The sequence below is a fragment of the Scyliorhinus canicula genome, unplaced genomic scaffold (assembly GCF_902713615.1).
Source record: "Scyliorhinus canicula unplaced genomic scaffold, sScyCan1.1, whole genome shotgun sequence".
NCBI classification, from domain to species: domain Eukaryota; kingdom Metazoa; phylum Chordata; class Chondrichthyes; order Carcharhiniformes; family Scyliorhinidae; genus Scyliorhinus; species Scyliorhinus canicula.
The window spans coordinates 346,283-361,987 of NW_024055843.1; the positions used below are offsets into that span (position 1 = coordinate 346,283).

Below are 15,705 nucleotides of genomic sequence, written 5' to 3' on the forward strand. Positions count from 1 at the left end.
TAGATAGATAGATAGATAGATAGATAGATAGATAGATAGATAGATAGATAGATAGATAGATAGATAGATAGATAGATAGATAGATAGATAGATAGATAGATAGATAGATAGATAGATAGATAGATAGATAGATAGATAGATAGATAGATAGATAGATAGATAGATAGATAGATAGATAGATAGATAGATAGATAGATAGATAGATAGATAGATAGATAGATAGATAGATAGATAGATAGATAGATAGATAGATAGATAGATAGATAGATAGATAGATAGATAGATAGATAGATAGATAGATAGATAGATAGATACGAAGAGACGGAATGGATATTTAACCTGATAACCTTTTTCTCCTTTACATGAATCCCTTCCTTCGGAGACAGGCGTTAATTTGTGTGAGATTGACAAGACGAGGGAGATAACTGGAATTATAGATAGATTTGGATCGGTAAACAGAGACCAAAATTAATACAACAGTAGATTGGTAAATAGAATAGAGTTGTATCGACAGTGGAATGGACAAACAGACAAAGCTGTAAACATAAATGAAACAACCAAATAGCAATATCATGAAATTAAATGAAAATCGCTTATTTTCACAAGACGGCTTCAGTTACTGTGAAAACCCCCTAGTCGCCACATTCCGGCGCCTGTTCGGGGAGGCTGGTACGGGAATTGAACCGTGCTGCTGGCCTGCCTTGGTCTCCTTTAAAAGCCAGCGATTTAGCCCTGTGCTAAACTAGCCCCGATACAATTGTACAGGGTCCGATTCTGAAAAGCAAAACTTCAAATTCTCTGTTAGCCGCACTATTCTATCCTGAGACACAATCTACCGATCAAGGAAGCCTTTCTCCTTGAGATCCGATAGCATGTCTCCGAGAATGGTTGTCTTACTCTAATCTCCCTCATGTTACGGAAGCTTCGAGAATGCACTTGTCTGTAAAGCATACATGCATTCCCGAACACTGATTCTACGAGTGGGTCCACAATAGAACATAAAACAGTACAGCACAGAACAGGCCCTTCGGCCCTCAATGTTGTGCCGAGCAATGATCACCCTACTTAAACCCACGTAACCCGTATACCCGTAACCCAACAATCCCCCCATTAACCTTACACTACGGGCAATTTATCATGGCCAATCCACCTAACCCGCACATCTTTAGACTGTGGGAGGAAACCGGAGCACCCGGAGGAAACCCACGCACACACGGGGAGGACGTGCAGACTCCACACAGACAGTGACCCAGCCGGGAATCGAACCTGGGACCCTGGAGCTTTGAAGCATTGATGCTAACCACCATGCCACCGTGAGGCCCCAATTTCAAATTTCAATTTCAATTTCAAACCCAATCTGGTTGCATGTACAAATTCATGATCACGGTTAATGACAAATACATTCCATGGATGTTCAAGTTGCTAAAATGCACAATTTAATGGCAACAGATATCTCCCCGACATTACCACACTGACACAACCTCAGGGAATTCCATTTCAGAAAGCTCACTCTGAAAATTCGAAAGTTCTGTATCTATGGCGCTGTTACTCTGTTTATTTATCGATTTAAGTGTTGATCTCTGTATCTATGTTTTAGTAGATCAGTTTCGGGATCTATCAGTATGGTTACTTGTCTCTGTGTCTATATTTCTGTCGATTCTCCGATATGTTCGAGGCTTCTGGTGAACATGGGAGGCACATTTATTCAGGTATTTTCATCGTTAGCAACTCAGACTAATATATATCAAAAATCTCCAAAGCATTTCTGGTTTTATGTCAACGCACGTTGGAACTTATGTCTGTATGGTTGTCCCTTTAAAGTTTATGTCTTTGCAGTGGCCGTGTGTCTGTTTTCAATTTGCGCCGTGTTTTCCACGGGAGGGCGCTCTCTAATCGCTTATGAAAGAGCATGTTTCCCTTCTCCGGGGAAGCGACTATTTTAGGACGTGACAATGGGCGGAGAGAAGAAATCGCATTTAACCTCATGTGTTTCTGTTGAACTAAATAAATGAGCTGAGCATTTCTTAAGGTTTAACCACCCAGTCTCAACGTTTCACACTGACACCAGCTTGCACTGCCTCTGAACACGCACCTGTCCTCCCACCTTAAATACTTTTCATACATCACTCTGCTCTCTGGCGGTGGATACTGGTAAGGACACGGTGCAATTATTCACTTGAACTACCGACAAGTTGCAGTTCACGAAAAAGTAACGAATGAGAACATGTATTCCCTCCTTCCTGTTACAGCTATTTTATTGCGGGAGATGAAAAAAAATGAATGAAAATCGCTTCAAAGTAGGCTTCAAATGAAGTTACTGTGAAAAGCCCCAGTCGCCACATTCCGGGGCCTGTTCGGGGAGGCTGTTACAGGAATTGAACTGTGCTGCTAGCCTGCCTTGGTCTCCTTGAAAAGCCAGCGATTTAGCCCAGTGTGCTAAACCAGCCCCTAAATGTGAAGAACTTGATGTTTCTACTGGGTTTCGAAGCGGGGACCTTTCACGTGGGTTCGGCGAATGTGATAACCACTAAACTACAGAAACAGCTTAGAGACTACTTCTCACCTTCATGTCTGCTGTCCAATGATTGCGGTGCCTTTTGCTCACTCACTCCTCCTGCAAATCTGACCAGTCGGTTTGACAAGACGAAGATCCTGATGAGGGTCCTTATTTCATTTTCTAATTTGAACCCGTCAAATGCGAACTCGTCTCTCTATCGGACATTTGTAACATCCCAACAGTAATAGCAGCAGTGAAAACACGTGACAATAAATAACTTTTTTAAAGATTCAAGTTTCATATCAGTGTTAAAATAATGTTTCTGTTTCCGCATTGGCTCCCTCCATCACATTTTCTTCACTAAAGATACTCACCCAGTCTCTCACTGCCCTATGGTGGCAGCGACAATCACTACAACGTGCGCTTAAAAATACCTGTCCCGTTTCTGGAACCTAAGGCCACAAGACATAGGAGCAGAGTAAGGCCATTTGGCCCATCACGTTTGCTCCGCCGGTCAAACACAGCTGATGTACGTCTCGTACCCAATCTCCTGCCTTCTCCGCATAACCCTGGTTCAATCAGGAAGCTGACTATCTCTGTCCGGTGTGGGGCAGCTGTGGCTCAGTGAGGTAAGAAGCCCTCATTTTTGCGGCACCAGCTGCCGGAAGAGAAGTGTTTAAAGGGACAAATAAAAAGGCAAGTGGGATAGCCAAGGCGGGGTATCGGACGCCGGGGGGGGGGGGGGAGAGTCGGGGGGGGGGGGGGGGGGTGCAATGGGGAGGGCGGTGCGTTGGTCGAACAGCAAGGGAGGGGGTCTGCTCAGACCGGACTTGTGTCGCATCACAAGGCGGTGTCGGGTCAGACCAGAGGGCCTCTGCTGGAACAGTGAGGAGAGGGGGGGGGGGAGGGAGGGCTTTCGAATGGGAGTCGCAGGAGTCGAGTGGGATCGGAGGGAGGAGGGTCAGGCTGGACTGGAGTGGGGGGGGTCAGGATGGACTGGAGTGGGAGGGTCAGGCTGGACTGGAGTAGGGGTGTCAGGCTGGACTGGAGTGGGAGGGTCCGGCTGGACTGGAGTGTGGATAGGGGGGTTGCCAGGCATTTTTGCCCATCCAGTCTGCACCGACCCTCTGAATGAGCACCCTACCTCGGCCCACTCCCCAGCCCTCACCCTGCATCCCACTTAACGTTCACATCCTTGGAGGCTAAGGGACAATTTTCGAAAGGCTAATCCAGTTAGCCTGCACATTTATGCTTTTCACGGCTCAGTATATCATGATATTCGGAAGGCCTAATGTTGACGCAAAATGCAGAATTCTCATCCAAACGCCATTGTTTACAACAATGCCCACCAAATTCATTCGAAGTCCTTTGTCCAGCTCTGGGCGAAACAACTGCCCACCTCACATTATAAATAAGCCTATTCCTGTTAATCTATTTAAGGATTAGCATGGAGATTAATCAATTTGATTTGTTGCTTTCGATCTGCGCCAACAGGATCAATTGGAGATCCAATGCCCTGTGAGAACATTGGTTGAATGGAAGAGAAAAGGAGCTTACAGGCAATTGGATGTGACCCGATGACGTTGTGAGCAATGTACCAATCACCAGGTACTCGGATGTGACTCATCCTCTTCTCCACTCTTGACGAAAACAATTTCAGCCTCAACCATTTCTGTTCAAAGCTGCCAGGATCTGAAATGAAATGAAATGAAAATCGCTTATTGTCACGAGTAGTCTTCAATGAAGTTACTGTGAAAAGCCCCTAGTCGCCACATTCCGGCGCCTGTTCGGGGAGGCTGGTACGGGAATTGAACCGTGCTGCTGGCCTGCCTTGGTCTACTTTCAAAGCCAGCGATTTATCCCAGTGTGCTAAACCAGCAAACATGTCACCTGTTACTGTGTATTTATTCCTCACAGCGGCCGCTCTTTTAACCGGTAAGTTCACAAGTTGCTCATCTCTATATGTCACAGCTTTTCCAACATGACATTCTGTCAGACAGGTCGCTCAATACAAGGGGGTGGGTGTGGGTGGTCGGACATATAGATTGACCCCAACTTCGAAAAGTCATCCGGATCTTGCTGGTCTCAGCACAGAACACTGTTTGCTGGGAGTCGGCACATTTCCCAAGGGAATGAGAGCGGGAGTTGGGCTGAGATTGAAGCTTCTCTGCTGCTAGTGAATGACATTGACAAATAGCGGACTGTCAAACCCACAGACCATTAGTACTTTCCGCTTCCAGTTACAGTGACTGAAGCTGAGGACCGGACCTCGTTAGAAAGACCGGATTTAAAAGATTTACAATTTCCAAACATTTTCCCGTTACAGCCACTAAGCTGTGTGATATATATTTCTGTTCTGCTGTCTGTTCACTCTCTGAGGCTATTGTTCAGGATGACGGGATGGTTCTGCGGTATAGACTCAGTGAATTCGTATTATTTAATTTAAAATCACTCTGGGTTCTTACAGGAGATTGTCGAGGAGATTCCGTTTCTCAGACACCGGCTGCAGTCACAGCGAGTGAAGGAGAAGATGTTCAGTTGTTCTGTAATTATACAGCTACAAGCTCGAGCAATTATTACCTATTGTGGTACCGTCAGTATTCCAGCGGATCCATGGAGTACCTGCTGCAGATTAGTAAATACACCGGGAACACAGAGAGATTCCCTGGGGACCGTTTTTCCGCGGAGCTCAATGATATAATCCGCACCGTCCTGCTGAATGTGTCTAAAACAGAGCTGACAGACTCCGCGGTGTATTACTGCGCACTGAGACCCACAGAGAGACCGAGCTGGGCTGAACCTGTACAAAAACTGTCGAAGTGCCAGTCAGCACAACAGAGCGTTAGGCAAACACTGTGATCAGCGGCGAGTCTGAAATGGAGCCTGAAATCGAGGTGATATCTCAACTCTTCAATTCTAACATACACTTTTAGCACTAATAAATTTATTGCCAAAATAAAGCAATGGAAGGGGCCAGTTTCGTGAATGAACACCAGAATATTTATAGAGCTTCAGGTTGCAAAGTGTTTCACCGTCACTGTTATAATACAATGTGGAAAACCTTGCAGCCAATTGGACCCAGCATATCATTCCATACAGTAATATTTAATAGTCTCGCTGTTACAGTAATTGTGATTGGTGGATGGATATCGGACAGGGCATTTCTCCTGTTCTTTTTTTTTGGAAATGGTGGCCATGATAAATAAATGCCTCCATTGTTATGTCTCACTGTGTCTGCTTCGCACAGAGATACATTCCGGAGGAAGGCAGTATCCTCAATTTAACATATTATCCAGAGGCCAGGAACTCTGACAGTGCAGCATTCCCTGAGGGATGCACCGTCTCCTCGGTAAATTCCAGGATTCTTGTTCCTGAGACGGACTGCCGGTGCCCTGTTGAGAGGAAGGAACCTCTGAACAGGCTGGAGATAGAATCCTGGAAAATGCCAGGACGTGGTGACCACTCATTAACCCAATCCGGGAAAAGGAGACTGGAACAAAGAAAAGGGAAATAACAACAAATTAATGATCTTCATGGAAAAAGGAGGACAATTATTTTAACCCCTGGAGTAAATTATTCCTCGGTAAGCCAAAGAAGGACTTTTACTGATGTCGCGCCTTTTACCGACTCCGGATGTCCGAAAGCACTTTTCAACCTCAGGACGTTCTTTCCCACTGCAGTCGGTGTTGTGATGTCGGAGATGTTATTAACACGGAGGTCATTGGGAATGTTTAGTTCTCCGACAGGAAGTGTTGTCATCCTAATGCTTGAGCAAAGGGATTTGAGAGCCTAGGTATTTTCCTGGCACTTTGACCTTGTTGCAAATAGTAACAGAGCATTCTGTGACGAATTGGTGGACATCCCGTTCTCTTTCTCTTTCTCGATGATATATTGAGGAATCACATTGATTTGAAACCTGTTAAATCTCTTAGTCAGACCACCCAGTGATATTGGAATAAAACAATTTATTATGTTCACTGTCTAAGTCTCCACTGTCATCCTCCTCATCCTCCAGGTACCATCAACTCAGCTGGTTGACCATTGGCTTCCATTAGATTGGCCCATGATTATGTTTGACTGCAGTGCTTTCAATTGTCTCCTGCAGTTTGGTTGACCAGAAAACTCTCCAGCTCTTACGACCTGTCAATGGGCATCTTGGAAGAATTTACAAGCATCAATCGGTTTAACCAGACTGCGAACCAGAAAGTCCTGAAGTGGGGCTGGATTCCAGAGCCTCAGGCCCAGAAACGTGCTCTGTACCAGAGCTTCTGTAATTCATACATAGGCTCTTGCCCTAAATACATATCGTTTACCGGGAAATGACACGAAGCATAGACATTTCCTGTATTCCTCAGCTGTCAGCTGTAACGGCGGTGAACTGACGCCTCTGTAAATTTTGGACACAGATAATGTCCTAGCGCACCATCTAGTGGAATATTCCCTGTCAAGCAGCGATTCTCGATTTATCCTCGAATATTGGGGAGATTTTATTGTGGCAACTTATTACAGGGTTTATTACTTTGATGTCTTTATTACCGCATCTGAGGCATTTTTCATCACATTGCTTTTGCTACACTTGCTATTTCGGATTGACGCGAGCTCATTTGCCTCAATCTTCTGGCGTGCCTACGTCATTTGTAAAGTACTTGTTATTTGCATAAATAGCTTAACGAAATAAACTGATATATCCACAACTGAAAAATTTGGAATGTTAATTTCGGAAGAATGGAAGGCTTGAAGGTTCCCTAAACATCAAACAACGATGGTAACCAAATTCCAGTAAGCCAATGTATCACCCAATGATTTACGTGTTTCTACTGAGGATTATCTGCAAATAGATTATTAGGAACAATAAAGCATATGTTTTAAATCCATAAGGAAGAACCTTTTAATCGATTTTGCTTGTATCACACTCACTTCTAAAGCCCATTCGCTACATGTCTCTGCAGTCCCCATATCGAGTGAGCTCTTGTACAGGGTTCTCAACTCTTTGTTTCACAGTGTCTCACTGCATTGTAATACACCGCACAGTCTGTCAGTTCAACTGTGTTAACACTCAGAGTGGTGGAGCCTTTCTCAAGGTCCACGGATACTTTAAACCTTCCCTGAACTCTTTAACCTCCTAGTGTGGAGACCAGATACTCGGGAGCTTGATTGGAGAACTTCCGGCACCAGTCATTTGTAGTGAAAGTAGCGTTGTGATGAAGCGAGATAGTCTGACATTGTGTTACCCGAGATATCGATATCTGAAATGTCTCTGAATGACAAGGAACAGCTGTTAAAACAGAAATAAAATTAACATCACGATATGTCCAAGGAGAAATAGATAAAGTGCTTGAGTATATAGGCAGAATAGGCTAATCTAACAGTCTATCTATCATGATGTGAAGATGCCGGACTGGGATGGGAGAGTAAGAAGTTTTACCACAGGAGGTTGAAGTCCAACAGCTTTGTTGCGGAACTTCTTACTGAATTTATCTACCATTCTATTTGTCTGTCTGTGTTCCCATGACTATCTAACCATCTATATATCAATTTTTCTATCTATCTGCATCATTCATTATCTATCTTTCTCTTGCACGTCAAGCTAAGTATTTGAAAGAGAAAGAAGAGTCAGATTTTCTGCCTGTGTCTTAACTTTGTAGTTTGGGACAATTAAATAGAGAAGTTTACTTAACCTGCCCTGTTCCTCTATATCTCCTGTAACAGCTATAACAGAGGTTATTCCTAAGGTTGAGAACGCTACCGTGCTGCCCTTGTGTTGGAAGATTGTCCAGATAGAAGTTTGAACATGGGAAAGTAACATTTATGATCATCACGCGCATCTCTAAAGGTTCTGGTTTGGGGAAAGGTTAACGGGGCAGCGGAGACCCGACAGAGAACAAGATATTGTCCAGCCGGATCCGCTCTGTGTGTCACTGTGTCTGCTTCGCACAGAGATACATTCCGGAGTCCTGGACCGCGCTCTCATCTATACAGATGGAAATGGACTTCTTTGTTCTCTCCAAGGACAGGGTGTAGCGTCCTTTGGTCTCAGTCCCCTGGTAAATGGAGGCGATAAATGTGGGAGCCCCTGTCAGTGTCTGTCTGTACCAGACTACGAAATAGCCAGAACCAATGGAGAGCCAGCAGTTCAGTTCAGCCTGATCCCCTTCCCGGGACACCGCCTGCTCAGGGTGGGAGCTCTGATCCTCATACTGAACAGCTGGGAACAAAATAAAATCCACATAACCACACAGTGTTATGTGATTGTTAAAACAATGCATCAGATAAGAAAATAAACTCACCCAATATCAGCAGCTTCATAGTTCCAGCTGGAAACAGCTCTTTCCTGGGATTCCTGGTCACGATGATGAAAGTGGACAAAAGGCGGATCAATCCGGGTCTGATTTCCAGACTGGGACTTGCCCCCCCCCCCCTCAATGTGAGACTGAGGGGCCACATTGTCACCGATTGGACTATTATGGGATGTCGTTACCTGGCGTTACTCACGGTGCCACTGAGCGATTGGCTGTTTCTCAATCCATAGACCACTTGAACCGTCACTGATTCCAAACCTCTCTGCTTCCTGTGTGTAACAGCAGGTTACAATGATTCAGATAGTCAGTGCTCTGTTTCCTGTCTGACTGAGCAGAGCCATTGATTATCCTACAATCATAGTGTTTTACAGCCCAAAGAGAGGAAATTCTGTCCATTATTTTGTATTGTCTCGCTTAAGGAGTTATCCACTGATTAATTATCTGCTTGTTCCATAGATTTCATCATTTTTACATTTCTAGTTACTGGTCCGATATTTATCCACTTCTTCTTAAGCTGATTGATGGATTCTGTTCCCGGCAACGTTTCTCGTGCACTTGCTCCAGTTGCTGAAGTCTCTGCTCAGGATTATTGTTTTTCATCCCTGCTTCATCTTTCCCAATCCCTCTCCACACTCTGTCTGTGCGGTTAATACCAAACGAAAGAAGAGTAACAGAACCATCCATATGTTTGAACAGCATTCCCAACAGCGATATGTACATATTTACACTAGCTGTATCTTTTCTAATGCCTGCGTCGTTGTTGATAAATCCTGGATCCTTTAACTCTGTAACATCATCAGCATCGTGTTCCCAAATATTCGCATTCGATCCCTGAGATCTTTGTCCTCTTTGACTCATGTAAACTATATTTACTTCTGAGTTCCTGCCTCATTCCATCTACTTTATGTGTTTATATGATAGAATCAGACACAGCATTTGTGGTTGCACTTTAGATCAACAACTAATGTTCTTCCGTGTTTATTCAATGCAGGAAATGATCTGCTGACGCAGCCATACAGATCCCTGCACCACGGCATTGTTTACAGAAGTAGTGATAGGAAGGGGCCAGAGGCAGCGATGTATCCACCATTGTACCCACCAGCACAATCGGTTCATATCGAGAGCAGCAAACGGAAGCTGTGGTCGTGGACACCGCAGACTCTAAACTGATCAAACTGTGCGGCGGATCAACTGCTGGAGTGGAAATAGCGACGGTTCAATCTCCAGAGGCCTGTGACCATCCTGCACCTGCTCACTGCTCAAGTGACCGAGAACAAACAGTGAGGGAGTGACATGAACGCTCATGAATCATAGAGATTTAGGGAACGGAATGAGGATTCAGTTTTCCTGTGTCTATTTGAAAACGCTGTCCCAATCGCCTTTCACACCTCACATTAGCCATGATGCTTCCCTTCACAATTCTCCTTTGAAAGTTTCCGTTGAATCTTGGTGGAAGTACGGATGTTAACATATCGCAACACAGTAAATAAAATTCATCATAATAAATAAAATTCATCTCTCACTGTCTAATTTTTCATGTAATCGGGAAGATTTTGTTTGCTGCTTTTAGAAACAATTACTAGTGATATATACCACGAAAATCAATATTTTTAGCACATCAATTGAGTGTCCCTTTCCTGTTGTTCTGTTTCCTCCCTCCGGGAGTTCACTTGGTTAAGACGTCCTACATTTCTAACCTGTCCCGGTTTTAATGAAAGGTGATAGTGAAAGACCCACTTTGTTGTCCTGTCGAGAAATGCCGCCTGACTCCCTGAGTTGTTCCAGTATTTTCCACTTTCTCCGCAGATGTTAGATCGACTTTCGATGGCAATGACGGTATGCTGCGGTTACTTTCGAGGGGTTCGTTGGTCTAGGGGTATGATTCTCGCTTTGGGTGTCTCGCTGTAGGAATTTGCGAGAGGTCCCGGGTTAATCCCGGACGAGCTCTTTGATGAGGGTTTCTGTTGGTCAAGCAACATGTTTTCTTCATTTGTTTGCGGCGTAGACGGCGGGATTCATTCACATTGGGTTTGCTTTGAGAAGCTGAGCTCCAACTGCAGGGAACCAATACGTTCCCGAGAAAATCGAAACATTTTCGAAAAGCTTGTCTATGAGTGGACATTCACTTATCTCTATTCTGGTGGATTCCGGCAGCTCTCTGTCTGTTCCATTTCATTCATTCGGGGATGTGAACACCCCTGGCTGCTCCAGCATTTATTGCCCACAGCTATTTGCTATTGTGACCGTGATGGTGAATTGCCTTCTTGAATCGCTAGACTATTTTTACCCAATATTTATTTTGACAGTGAAACATTCCCAATTCCCCATTTACATTCACGTATTTACTTATTATGTATGTCTTTATTTCGACCCTGACCTGCTGCAATGTTCCACAGAAACCCAGCAGAAACTGGGGAAATAGCTCCTCATCCTCTGATTAGGCATGTTACAGCCTTCCCGACTTAACATTCAGTTCAACAACCTCAGACTGTGAACTCTCTCTACCCCCTTAACCACCTGTTTATTTCCATCAACATATTTTCATTAATTCCAACGATATGTTTTGCCCTCACCATTGCCCCCTCCATCCAGCCCATCCGATCCCACTTGAGCAATCTGATCTCTATTGCAGGGGCTGGATTAGCACAGTGCGAAATCGCTGGCTTTGAAAGCGGACCACGATAGGCCAGTACTAGCCTCCCCCAACAGGCGCCGGAATGTGGCGACAGTAACTTCATTTGAAGCCCAATAGTGACAATAAGCGATTTTGATCTCATTTTCCTCTGCCTCGCTGCTTACTTTTGTCCTACCATTAACACATTCTGACCTCTTAATGCGCCTCTATCAGCACCTTTCTTAGCCCTGATTAGCCTCAATTACATTCCCTTTTCCTTTCTGTGCAACACATTTTCGTCAGTTGCCACCAGTCGCTGACACTCTACCGAGGACCAATGCGTCACGTCAGCCCCGCCCCAGCCACAATAGTCTGAATCTGATCCCTATTGCCCGTTCTCCAGCTTTGACAAAGAGTCAGCCAGACTCGAAACGTCAGCTGCCATCTCTCTCCACAGAGACTGCCAGACCAGCTGAGACTGTCCTGTGTTTTCTTTTTTTGTTCCCCATTGACGCATCCGCAGTAAGATGCTTTTATCGTACATTTAGACATGTTTGAAATGGTGATTAAATATGTTCATCTGCATCTGTAAACCCAAAAGATTCTGTGGTGGATGAACAAACTGCTAATATCCGAATCGTGGGCAAAATAGGAAAGGATTTTCTTCCCATGGCGTCTTGAAAATTCAGTATTTCTGACTTTGCTACAGGAATTTTTATACATTATGCGAGACCAAATCTCATGTTCGTCGAACGAGCGAGATTGAGCAACAAACATATTTTGTGCAAACATTTGTCACACGAAATGAAAAGCACCGGATGTTTCTGCCCGGCTTCGAACCGATGACTTTTCGCGTGTTAGGCGAATGTGATGACCACTACACTACAGAAACTGCTGGGAGCATCGTTATCAGTGGACGTGTGCAATGTTCAACCTCAATATGTTGCTGCAGCTTCTAATGGTTACGCTGAGAGGCCATGTAACTTATTAAAAGAAGCAGTTTCTTTAATACTGATGTCTCAACTTATCAAAGGATCACATATTGAACTTTACTGAACTGGAGATAAGTTATGTTTTGCTTGAAGTTACATTGAGAGGGCAGGGCTTTCATAAGTAACCACGATGTGGAGATGCCGGCGTTGGACTGGGGTGAGCACAGTAAGAAGTCTTACCTGGTGTTGTAAGACTTCTTACAATAAGTAACCACAGCTGATACGAGAATTGATGGTGCCCTGCTCACTTTGCTCTGCATCGGGAACCAGCTGTCCAAACCCACTGAACTAAAGGGGACGCCAAAACTAGGAATTGCGAGCCAGCCAGGAGTCGAACGTGGAACCTTATCCATTGCGCCACTGGCCCACAGAAGTTACAGGCTTTTGCTATTCCTCGATGATGAAGACCAGTTACGAGATTGAGGTAATATTTAGCGACAGACTAAACTGGAAACACCAGATATTTCTGCCCGGTTTCGAACCGGGGACCATTCGCATGCAAAGCGGATGTGATAACCACTACACTACAGAAACAGCTGGCAGCGCAGACTCCAACGGACCTGTGTCACCTTCAACTCAACTGCCTTGTTGCAACTTCGCATGGTTCGGCTGAGAGGCCATGTCACTTCTCACAAGAACACGTCTATTTCTTTAAAACAGATGTCTAAACTTACAAGCTAGTAGAAGAACCTATATTGAACTGAAGAATTTGTTCAGCAAATCTCTAACGGTGAAATGCTCTCTTCTATTATTAATGCAACATTCTGAAATCCTACACAAAAAAGCAACCGACTTTACACAATATTTGTTTCGTTATTCAACGCTTGAGTTGAGTTTAAGAATTGACAATTATGTGTTTCTTATATTTGACCTCATTGTGTTTTGGTGTGTAAAATGCTGCAGCCTAAATACCGTTCATGTAGAAGAAAGGAGGGGTAATTGTAAATCAACTTTGAGCCTGGATTCCAACACTGGCTTTTCCTGTTTCTCCATCAGGAAGACCGTTTTTTCTTTGCCCAATGCTTCACGCTCCCCCCCCCCCCCCCCCCCCCCCCCGCCGAGATTGGTCATCATTAACATATTGACGATGAAGAAAGAGGAGATCTCAGGACGATATCTGGCGGCTGCCAACAAGTTTAAAAAGAATGGTTATCTCAATATAAACGCGCTCAGTGTGGAGGACGGGACGGTCTATTACTGTGCAATGAGCACAGTGTCACAAAGCAGCTACAACCACGTACGGAAGCCTCAGAGAGTATTTTCAATTCCAGTAAATTTGCGTTCCTGCCCTTGTACCGGAGGATGGTTTGATCTGGATTCAGAAAAATACTCAGGTCTATTTCTCCACAATTGCATTGCCGTCTCTGTCCTTGTATAGGTCAATAGAGGAGCCGCTTCGGATTCGTGAGATTAATCAGCATGTCGCGATGCACAGTAAATTTAAGCTTGGAATATCCACTTCCGAGCAGCAGTAATGAAAGTTCTCAGATGTGGGGATAATAAAATCTTCCAGGACCGTTAACTTAGGTCGACCTTATGCCAATGAGTCTGAGCCCCCAGTAGTCTTCAGCGGAACGTCGAATTTCTGATCGAAAATACATCAAATCTATGTTGACATTTCCTGCTTTCTGTTATGGAGGTTCCCAGATAAGGGACCTGTTTCAAAGAAAGTGTGGTGCTGTCCAAGTGAGTTCTGTAAAATCCACGGGCCTGTGATGATTCCACGTCTCACAAATGTCCATGCCCGCGGGACCATGTGTACGGTCCTTCCAGATATTTTCCGCACTGCCTCAGGGGACCAATATTGGCAGCATTCTCATTCGGTCCCTGGCAATCAGAGGATTGGCCGTCACTGTTGAAATGCGCAGAGTTGTGATCCTGTTGTCGTCTCCGTGGCGGAATCGGTTAGCGCGTTCGGTTGTTAACCGAAAGTTGGTGGTTCGATCCCACCCAGAGGCGAATTGTTGTTCAACTCCTGGATGATGTGTTTTAAGGGGCTGTTTAGGACAGGGCTAAATCGCTGGCTTTGAAAGCAGACCAAGCAGGCCAGCAGCACGGTTCGATTCCCGTAACAGCCTCCCCGAACAGGCGCCGGAATGTGACGACTATGGGATTTTCAGAGTAACTTCATTTGAAGCCCACTCGTGACAATAAGCGATTTTCTTGTTCTGAAAACACGTACCGTGCACCGTCTGTGGCATGGAGTTGCCTCTATCGCTGTAATATCCTTCATGGCGCTGAGCTGGGGAATAGCTCAACGATGCTGTGTCTCCCTCGATAACTCAGGAGATTGTGACGCCTCCTCACGGACCTGCTAACAGACTAATGTTGAGCAGGAGTTGGCTGTTCATCCGCTTGAGCCTTCTTCAACAATTCCAGACAATTTGGTCTCTGAAAAAAGCGATGTTCAGAGCAGTTCCCCTTTTGTACCTTCTTCGTCAGAACCAAAATAAAGAAAACTAGTCTGTTGAGCCCTGCTATTATTCAGAGTTCTAACCTCCGCCTGTCCACCAAAGTCTTGGCATTCTTTCGACTTCGTCCTAAGGTGTGAAACGAGAACTCCAGGGATGATTTGCACAGATTAAGCATAGTTTTTTGATTAGAAACACCTATAGTGACAAAGATAGTGTATAAACAGCTGAAATTTAGATTTCTGACTAGGTTTCCCGTCCTGATATGCATTGCAGTCAACACTGAATCCACTGAACAGCCGAATTCTAACACGGAGTAAACCGAATCCGGCAGCAGAGGGCGCCAAATTCAAGCACGGGCGTCAGAAACTCACCTGATGGTGTCGGCCAAGCCGATAGGATGGGAGGCGAGTGATGTCACAATAGACCCTCTCCCTGCACTGCACTAAGTTCCCTCTCTCCTACACAATCCCTGACTCAGTCCAGTCCAGTTCACTGAGAGAGATTCAGTCAGACATGGTTGTGATAATACTGGCGGCGCTTTGGCACAGTAAGTAGTTATAGTGTTAATTAAACCAGATTAGCATATTAATACACATAGGCTAGAGTATAATTACGATCGGGAATGTCTATGAAGTGCCTGCATCAGAGGTCCCAGAAAATGCCGCCGATACAAGCAAATCTGTATCAACTCTGTTTAAACTCAGGGCAGCACGGTGGCGCAATGGTTAGCACTGCTGCCTCATTGCACTGAGGACACGGGTTCGATCCCGGTCCCAGATCACTGTCCGTGTGGTGTTTGAACATTGTCACTCCCACAACCTAGATGTACAGGCTCAGTGGACTAGCCACGCTAAAAAGCACCTCTTAATTGAACAAACTCTAACTTTAT

At 44.8% G+C, this 15,705-nt stretch overlaps 3 non-coding genes across 3 annotated transcripts; 1 reads left to right on the forward strand and 2 right to left on the reverse strand.

The window, feature by feature from the left end:
• Positions 1–12,229: 12,229 nt before the first annotated feature.
• On the reverse strand, positions 12,230–12,302 carry trnav-aac. The gene has a single exon. It is a non-coding gene; the product is annotated as a tRNA-Val (tRNA).
• Positions 12,303–12,863: 561 nt separating this feature from the next.
• Positions 12,864–12,936, reverse strand: trnaa-ugc. Its single transcript has one exon. It is a non-coding gene; the product is annotated as a tRNA-Ala (tRNA).
• A 1,352-nt stretch (positions 12,937–14,288) lies between these two features.
• On the forward strand, positions 14,289–14,361 carry trnan-guu. The gene has a single exon. It is a non-coding gene; the product is annotated as a tRNA-Asn (tRNA).
• Positions 14,362–15,705: the final 1,344 nt, after the last annotated feature.